A 9613-nucleotide genomic window follows, 5' to 3' on the forward strand; every position below is an offset into this window, starting at 1 on the left:
AGAAATTTTTATGCTTTTCTTTTTCTTCTTGTATGCAAATATTGCATACCCGAGAGAAAACGTTAACACTACGCAACTAAAGTTTCAACTGAAAATTAAAATTCAGGCCTCGATTGTACAGCCCCCCACCCCTAATTTTTTTAAAACTTACACAAGGAATTTAGTTCCTTCCTTTCGAATCCGCTTTTCATTTATTGTAAGCTTTATTTAGACCAGTGTTTAGACTAAACTGACTGTTAGCTACATGCAAATTGTTATTATGTTTCAAAAACAGGAGAACAATATACACGTTTGTTTCGTGATCACAAGGTTAAATACGTGATCAGAAGAAATTATAAATGAACGATTAGGATGTTTATTAAAGGAGCATCGATTTTCCCAAACTAAGGAACGTAACCGCACGGGTCATGGGTTCAAATGCCTTCGGGGTGAACGTTTTCCTCATCGCGTGCAGATTCATTAGAGTCTTCTCGTATTTTATCGGTTAGAACAAACTACCGGTGTGTCGAGCACATATGTCATGGGTACGATTCCAGTTGCGTACTACAATACCAAGTTTTTAAACTATTTACCATCTTTGCACACTTGAAAGCTTTCAGCATCACCGATCCTGCCTGCATACAGATGTCATATTTGAATCCACTGATATCACGTGTATTTCATCATGATATTCTCCGGTAAACGTTTTGGCCCAAATATTTTGATATCTACTTATAAAGTATTTTAAAAACTATTTATATATATAGGAATTTCTATGATAATAACCTAGCTTACTTAAAATGTTGCATCTTGTCAGTCTCCAGGAGACGGTCACAGAATCGATTTCCATCGGCGACTCAGAAATGTTTCTATAGGCTGGTTTCCATATGATCGCAGATCGCAATAAGGTCTGCGATCGTCTGCGATCCTGCGATCGTGATCGCAGACGATCGCAGAAGATAGAACCATGTTCTATCTAAAGGCTGGTTTCCATATGATCGCGGATCGCAGATCGCAGATCGCAGATCGCAATAAGGTCTGCGATCGTCTGCGATCATATGGAAACTACTTCTGCGATCATCTGCGATCCTGCGATCGTGATCGCAGACGATCGCAGAAGATAGAACCATGTTCTATCTCCTGCGATCGTCTGCGATCAATTGCGATTGTTTGCGATCTGCGATCCGCGATCATATGGAAACCAGCCTTTAGATAGAACATGGTTCTATCTTCTGCGATCGTCTGCGATCACGATCGCAGGATCGCAGACGATCGCAGACCTTATTGCGATCTGAGATCATATGGAAACCAGCCTTATGTCTGAGTCCCAGCTAGTTATAATCCCATATTTTTGAAAAACTGAATACAACTTAGTTAGGAGAAACAAATTCATAGTCTATTCACAAATCAATTCACAGTCTATTCACAGTCAAATGAAACGAAATAGCCTTCAAATTGGGACAGCACTGGCTGCCGATTGGTTATTGGCTTGAATCACAGCAACTTTTACAAAACAGAACAGGTTTCACACCAAGAAAAAACAATTATCCAGCTTCCTTGTGTTCAGTGTTTAATTATAAGGAAATCATTGATAACAGACATTTAAGAGGAAAAACTGTTGATGGTCCGTTCCGTGAGTTGATGGAACTAGCCCCACAGGTCAGCCTCTTTATTTTTTTTTTATTAATATTATTTTACATCTTGATTTCGTGGTTCCCATGACCTGTTTATAACCTTTTCTGCTCTCTCAGGCGACTCTCTGTCGGCCAGCACTCTATGCCTTTTGCATATGTTCATTGAAGTGTTGGAAACAAATTTACCAAGGCCGGAAATTCAAGATATAAACCGTTTACCAATCAAAGGTACATTCATAACAGTGTCAGAAATGTCAATTGCGGCTAGTATAGGCAATTTAGATACTTTAAAACGCATTAACATCCTCGCCATGACTCATGTTTTTCTTAAGTATGAAAACGTGACATAAGTTTACCCGGAATCGTAGTTTGTAAACATCTCATTGTTCCCGTGCAGTCCACAAACGAATGCAGAGACTTGTTTGAATTTGAAGTGGCGGGTTATATTACGGCTGTGACTGATCTTCTTGCGGTTTCTGATTAATCAAGCACTACTAAAAGCTTTGTAAACACTTAAGATGAGACGCAAGAAGCCGCTAATCACACGATGTCAGGTGGCTTAATTCAGCTGAAGTGAAGTCAACTGATGTCAAACGTGAATCAGCAGAAAATTCAGCGATCGGAGAAACTGGAACTGCTTTTCTCAATTGCTCAAGAAGCGAACATACCGAAACGTTTCAGTAGATATTTACGCCGGTTACTAGCAAGGACTCGTGGGTGTCCATTAAAGTTAATAAAGATTTAAACTTATCAATGATAAGGGATGGCATTTGATGAGATAAGAGTCGATGAGGGTTGATAGATGCATGACTCGAGTGAGAGCATATGAGACTCTAACGTTAAGATAGAAGGCATAGAGCAGTACAGAGATAAGAATGCATGACAGTCGAGTAGCTGAGAGCGTTTGATTGAGTCGTTAATGATTAGAGTGCGTGTGAGTTGATTTAATACACTCTTTTTTATAAGACACTTTTATATAAGAACGTTGAGGCTGAGATTAACTAAAATTTAAGAACATACTAAGAACATTACCCAGGCTGAAAGTCAGCTAAGAACATGTTTATTGTTACCAAATGTTTTTAAAATGAAAAAAAAAAAAAAAAAAGATACCAAAGGATACCCAGCCCAATTTGAGACACGAGCTGCCCTCAGGGTATCCCACGTAACAAAATAAATACGGTACATGTAAAACTTAAGGTGGGGCTCTACCTGAATTTGAGTGAAATTTGAAGAGTTTTAAGAATGGATAGAAGAAAGAAAATGATTTTTGGAACACTAACAGACAGTCGACAACCACGCAAGAGCACCCCAGGTTGCTAGTGGACTAACTTGGTATCCGTCTATTAATTATTAACTACAAATTCTAATTTTAAAACTTCACTAAATCTTCAACATTCCTTATTTCTTTTAATTTTACCAATCCTTCAAGAAAAATTATTTCCTTCCAAATATACCTAAAAATCACCCAAAAATTCATAAAACACCCCAAATCATTAATTTGTGCTATGAATGGAGGGTTTTTGTATTGCTTGAAATGCAAACAAGATATTTTCATTTGACCGATTTTAAGCGGCGTGAAAATGGCTTTTAGGTGAACCCCCACCTTAAGTCTATATTGTCCAATTAACCCAAATAAATAAGGTGTCTTGGTCACGTCCGCATAGATTTATTGAAATACTATAACAAGTAACTTAAGAACATCTTAAGAACTTTTCAGGCTCCAATTGCCCCCAAAAAATTATAAAATAGGAAACTGGTTCAGCCTACGCCCCAAGATTAGTGGTTCTCATAAAAAAAAATTAAAAAAAAGAGTGTAGTTGAAAGCATTTTACCCCCAGCGAGATTCGACAAGAAGGGAGAGAGCGCACATGAGACCAACGCGATGAGCTTGGGAGAGCAATGGAGTTTATAAGTTGATTTCAAGTGCTCATAAGTTGATCATAAGTTGATGAGATAAGAACCGGCAAGCCAGATCGAGTCCTTGATGTGAGAGCACACGGTTATTGGATGATGAGTAGATGAGATAAGAACCGGCCGCAAGCCGGATAGTCCTTGATATAAGAGCACACGATTATTGGATGCGACGAGAGTGCCGGAGAGTCGATGAGATGAGAATGAGCGCGCTCGATTAGAGTCCAGTGAGATTATAGCACACGAGATGGTAATGATGATAAGGGAGCAGGATTCTTGACGACTATGAGAGCGTGTAGTGACGGAGAAGTATTTTTTCCTCACCTTTATTATTCGCACTCATCAAAATTGGCCTCGCCGATCGCCCCGTTCCCTTCTATCTAAACGCCTGGAACAGGGTAACATTAAGGCCGATTTGGACGGTACAGCTATTGCTTACGACTGTCGCATGCGATTTCTAGAACGCGCGCTGCTCGCGTCATGCAAAAAATCGCACACAACTCTCGTCATTCAACACTGCCTATACCTACGATTGTCGTAGGATTTTAAAACACTTCGACATTTGTGATGTACACAACAGTCGTAAGCGAGTTGTAGGTTTGATTTATACGAAACAATTCGTGTCGTAAGCCTGTCGTAAGCTTTTCGCGTGCGACAAAGTCGTATGAACTGACCGAGATGGGAGTCGACAAGACGCTGAGACCCGTGCGAGAATCGATTGGTCGAAAGCGCATAATGAGATGAGAAGAGTGTATCACGGCACATGATAGGCCTAGGCAAGTGGAAGCCGCCAGGGTCACAAGTTGCGGCTTCCACGAAAGTTGTTCCTTCCACCTTGCCGCTTCTAAGTGTCGTACACTTTGAACAACAACGCAAACAACAAGCTTTATTACCAAATTAAAAAGTGAACAAAGTTGAACTTAATTGAGCTCTGTCCATATTTTTAATTTAAGTCGTTCGAGAGCACGAAGGGGGATGGTTAAAACAGAGTCCAAGTTTGAAATATGGACGAGACATCTCCTCCACGATTGCACCAGGTTTATTATCCAATCAATAAAACAGCTGCTACTTAAAGAAATGTCCGACCGACACCGTCCACGCAAAATTAAAGCTATTTCTAGAGAATGGTCTAACAACTTTTTCGATGATCCCTGAGCCGACAAATCGACCGATCTTAAAGTAACTTAATTCAGTTCAATGGTTTTAGTTCAATTCTTAACTGCCGCATGCCTGAATTGAGGTTTAATCGAGGCCATTAGTTAGTAAGCCAGTGAATGAAAGAGGCCTGCAGCGGCGCTTTTCAAACTGGCAAAGTGCTACACACGCCCGTACACAGTGCCCGTTTTGCAATCATCTTAAAGTCGCTTTTGCCGCCAAGAAAACACCTCTTTTGTTCCCAAGAAAAACGAGTGACTTGGAGAAAGTCCACGTACCTCCGCCAATGTTATCTATTGCATAAAATTTACTCAATGCAAAAAGTTATACACTCCATTGCAAAAACGTTGACATCTAAAAAGCATACACCATGAACGATGTGACCCAACGGATTTGTGCGTAGTGTTTACAAATTGGCCCTTGTTGGCCAACTTGGACACTTTAAGGAAAGCTTGGACAGTTTCCGTCATTCACCACGTGCAGCTAATTTTGGTTATCAACCTTCGCACGAGAATAGAATATTTTGTAAATAAATTTAGTACACTTATACCCATAAAGCCACTGGGTCTCATCGTTCACGGCTTATGCTTTTTAGGTGTCAACGCTTTTGCAATCGAATGTAGATTGAGTATGATTTATTATTGAAAGTGACACAGGCGGAAAAAGGAAATCCGAGTGCTCTTGTTATTTGTGACACAGGAAGGAGACTAGGGGACCGATTTCGCGAACATCTTCGAGACGTTGATAGAAATTGCAGATGTGTCCAAACCAGTCTTTCGTCACTTTAATCTGCCTAACCAGGGCATTCTTACATGGCAGTCTGTGGCATTTCTCTACATCATGGTAACACAGAAAGCCCCAAAAGCTTAGAACATAAAATTCACCTTTCAAATCGGCACTCTTTATACCCCTGGAATCAAAGACCCTATACATTCGACTAATTATTTTTGCTTTGCACGTTGCCATGGCTCCCACCTAAACTAGTCACCATAGAAACCATAGGCAACCCACAATTCCTTGATTGGCTCTGACGAAGGGCTAACGCTCGAAACATCAGCACTCAAACCTAATTACGGCGGTGGTCAAATTACCTTATCCTTGCCTCTTCATGCTGGGTAACCTGTGATGGAATAGCATCCCATAGAAGGTGGAGTAACGGTTAAGTAGGTATTCTCCCAATCACTTTACGCTGGGTATCCTGTGATGAATTATCATCCCAACCAGGGGGGAGTAGTAACACTCCCAGTCACTTCATGCTGGATAAATTATCATCCCAACCAGGGGTAGTAGTAACACTCCCAGTCACTTTATGCTGGATGAATTATCATCCCAACCAGGGAAGAGTAGTAACACTCCCAGTCACTTCATGCTGGATGAATTATCATCCCAACCAGGGGGGAGTAGTAATACTCCCAGTCACTTCAAGCTGGGTATCCTGCGATGAATTATCATCCCAACCAGGGAAGAGTAGTAACACTCCCAGTCACTTCATGCTGGATGAATTATCATCCCAACCAGGGGGGAGTAGTAATACTCCCAGTCACTTCAAGCTGGGTATCCTGCGATGAATTATCATCCCAACCAGGGAAGAGTAGCAATACTCCCAGTCACTTCATGCTGGGTATCCTGTGATGGATTATCATCCCAACCAGGGGGGAGTAGTCACACTCTCAGTCACTTCATGCTGGGTATCTCAGGGGCGAATAGTAACACTCCCAGTCACTTCATGCTGGATGAATTATCATCCCAACCAGGGGGGGAGTAGTAACACTCCCAGTCACTTCATGCTGGGTATCCTGTGATAAATTATCATCCCAACCATGGGGTAGTAGTAATACTCCCAGTCCCTTCATGCTGGGTATCCTGTGATGAATTATCATTCTAACCAGGGGGGAGTAGTCACACTCTCAGTCATTTCATGCTGGGTATCTTGTAATGAATTATCATCCCAACCAGGGGGGAGTAGTCACACTCTCAGTCACTTCATGCTGGATGAATTATTATCCCAACCAGGAGCGAATAGTAACACTCCCAGTCACTTCATGCTGGATGAATTATCATCCCAACCAGGGGGGGAGTAGTAACACTCCCAGTCACTTCATGCTGGGTATCCTGCGATGAATTATCATCCCAACCAGGGAAGAGTAGCACTACTTCCAGCCACTTCATGCTGGGTATCCTGTGATAAATTATCATCCCAACCATGGGGTAGTAGTAATACTCCCAGTCCCTTCATGCTGGGTATCCTGTGATGAATTATCATCCCAACCAGGGGGGAGTAGTCACACTCTCAGTCATTTCATGCTGAGTATCCTGTAATGAATTATTATCCCAACCAGGGAAGAGTAGTCACACTCTCAGTCACTTCATGCTGGATGAATTATCATTCCAACCATGGGGTAGTAGTAGTACTCCCAGTCACTTGATGCTGGGTATCCTGTGATGAATTATCATCCCAACCAGGGGGGGAATAGTAACACTCCCAGTCACTTCATGCTAAGTATCATGTGATGATTATCATCCCAACCAGGGGGGGAATAGTAACACTCTTAGTCACTTCATGCTGGGTATCCTGTGATGAATTATCATCCCAACCAGGGGGGAGTAGTAACACTCCTAGTCACTTCACGTATGTATGGGTATCATGTGATGGACTAGCATACCATCCAGGGCCGGGAGAAGTACTTCATGTTGGCTATCGTGTGGTAGGCTAGTATGCCATCCCATCCTGGGGGAGTAGTAATACTCCTAGTCACGTTATGCTGGGTTTCTTGTGATGGACTAGTATCCCATCCAGGGGGAGTAGTAATACTCCTATTCACTTCATGTTAGGTGTCCTGTGATGGACTATCATCATATCTAGGGAGGAGGAGTAATACTCCTACTTGCCTAATACTACAGAAACCGGATCACAATTCAGAGCTCCAGTCGTGTGAATCACTAAGGCTCAAAGTGCGACTTTATGTTACCTATCTCAGCAGTAAGTCGCTGGTACCCATTTATACACCTCAGTGGGTGAAGAGAGACGATGTAGAAACCAAGGGCGTAGCCTCGAACCATTCACCGACCCTCTGATCTTCCGATCAAAATTGCGACCAAACTTGCAACGCACCGCCGCTTCTTCACATCCTATCAAATTGTTTTAAAAATAAATTTACTCAGAAAGGCCGGAAATTCGTATCTTAAAACGTTAAATCGTCAAAATACTTTTATAAACGTCATCCGCTACTACTAGTGTAAGCAGTAGCAAACGCCGGACGGAAACACTTCAGAACGTCCACAGGATGACTCAGCATTTCATGAAAACGTGATATTATTTCAGGTAAAACCATGATTTTTTTAAACCTCTCTTTAATCCCCTGCAATGTGCATATGAATGCAGACTTGTCTAAGTGTTAAGAGCTAGGTAATTAGTACCTTTCGTGCGGTCGGTTTAATCATGACACACTTAAGATTGTCCACACAGTGACTCAGTATTTCCTAAGCGTGAAAACGTGACATTATTTCATGTAAACTACTATGGTTTGTAAACCTTTTTCGTTTCCTTGCAGTGTGTACATGAAAGCAGACTTGTTGAGTTTTTAAGCGCTGGGTTATTAGTGATTTCTATGTGTTTTTGTTCAAGAAACACATCAGAAAGTACACACAGTGACATTGTTTCACGTCAAACCATGGTTTGTAAACATCTCATTATTCTTCTAGACTCTGCATAAGAATGAAAGCTTGTTTGAGCTTTAAGCCTTGGATAATTTGTGATCGTCTTGCGGTTGTTATTAGTGCGGTAACTGACGTGAATTAACCGCCTGAGACAGTATGCGGGAAGCCGCTAATCATCCACTTAAAGTGTGTGGTGAACGAAATGTTGACTTTCTAGGTTACTATATACTAATGAAACTGAATAAGTAGTCCCCACTTTTTACCCAATCAGAGAAACAAGCGTTTTTTTTTTTTGTTTTTTTTTTTGTCAATAACAGTTCTTTTGAAAAGTAAGAAAAGAGGAAATGCGAAAATTAAAAGTACGAAAGTTCAAACTCATTCTGAGCGCATGAAGTCATAAAAATATCTTAGTATAAACCAAACCAGTTGATATCCCAGTGTCTTTTGTGCGCTCTGATAGGATAATTAATGAAGAAGAGACCATTGCAGTTATGTCCGCAACTAAAACAGCTGAGAAAAGAAAGCTTTAAATTAACAAAATGACCAGCTCCTAGTTGGCTTGATAGCTCAATTGGTTGAGTACTGCACCGGCATCGCAGAGGTTATGGGTTCGAGTCGTGCTCACGCTTAGAGTACTTTTCAGACGGACTTTGTTTTCGTAGCTTCTTTCAGTTGCACAACACTGTGATGGTCTCTCCTTTATTAATTCTGATATGAGTCACATCAAAAGAGAGGAAGAGTGTTTTTTTTTTTTTTTGTAAGTCCTTAAGAGTTTGACCTTTTAGAAGAAGAAGAAGAAGAAGAAGAAGAAGAAGAAGAAGAAGAAGAAGAAGAAGAAGAAGAAGAAGAAGAAGAAGAAGACGAAAACGAAGAAGAAGAAGAAGGAGGAGGAGGAGGGGGAGGAGGAGGAGAAGGAGAAAGGGAGGAAGAGGAGGAGGAGAAAAAGAAAGAGAAGAAGAAGAAGAAGAAGAAGAAGAAGAAGAAGAAGAAGAAGAAGAAGAAGAAGAAGAAGAAGAAGAGGAAGAAGAAGAAGAAGAAAAAGAAGGAGAAGAACAACAACCAGGAGGATAAGGAGGGGGAGGTTCAGAGCTACCTTAAATTTCCAAAAGTTAAGGTGGCTCAGAACCCCCGAAGGTAAGTGCTGGAAACCGTTATGAGCCACCTCAGTTAACTGGCGGGCTGAAATAGCAGTAAACGAACCACTAAATGGAGAGGGTACAAATGCCTGTTGAGCAGCTAGCACTAAGGATGCAAATGATGGATAAGAGAATTAACTC

Source organism: Pavona decussata, unplaced genomic scaffold (genome assembly GCF_977016875.1).
Source record: "Pavona decussata unplaced genomic scaffold, jaPavDecu1.1 SCAFFOLD_102, whole genome shotgun sequence".
NCBI lineage: Eukaryota > Metazoa > Cnidaria > Anthozoa > Scleractinia > Agariciidae > Pavona > Pavona decussata.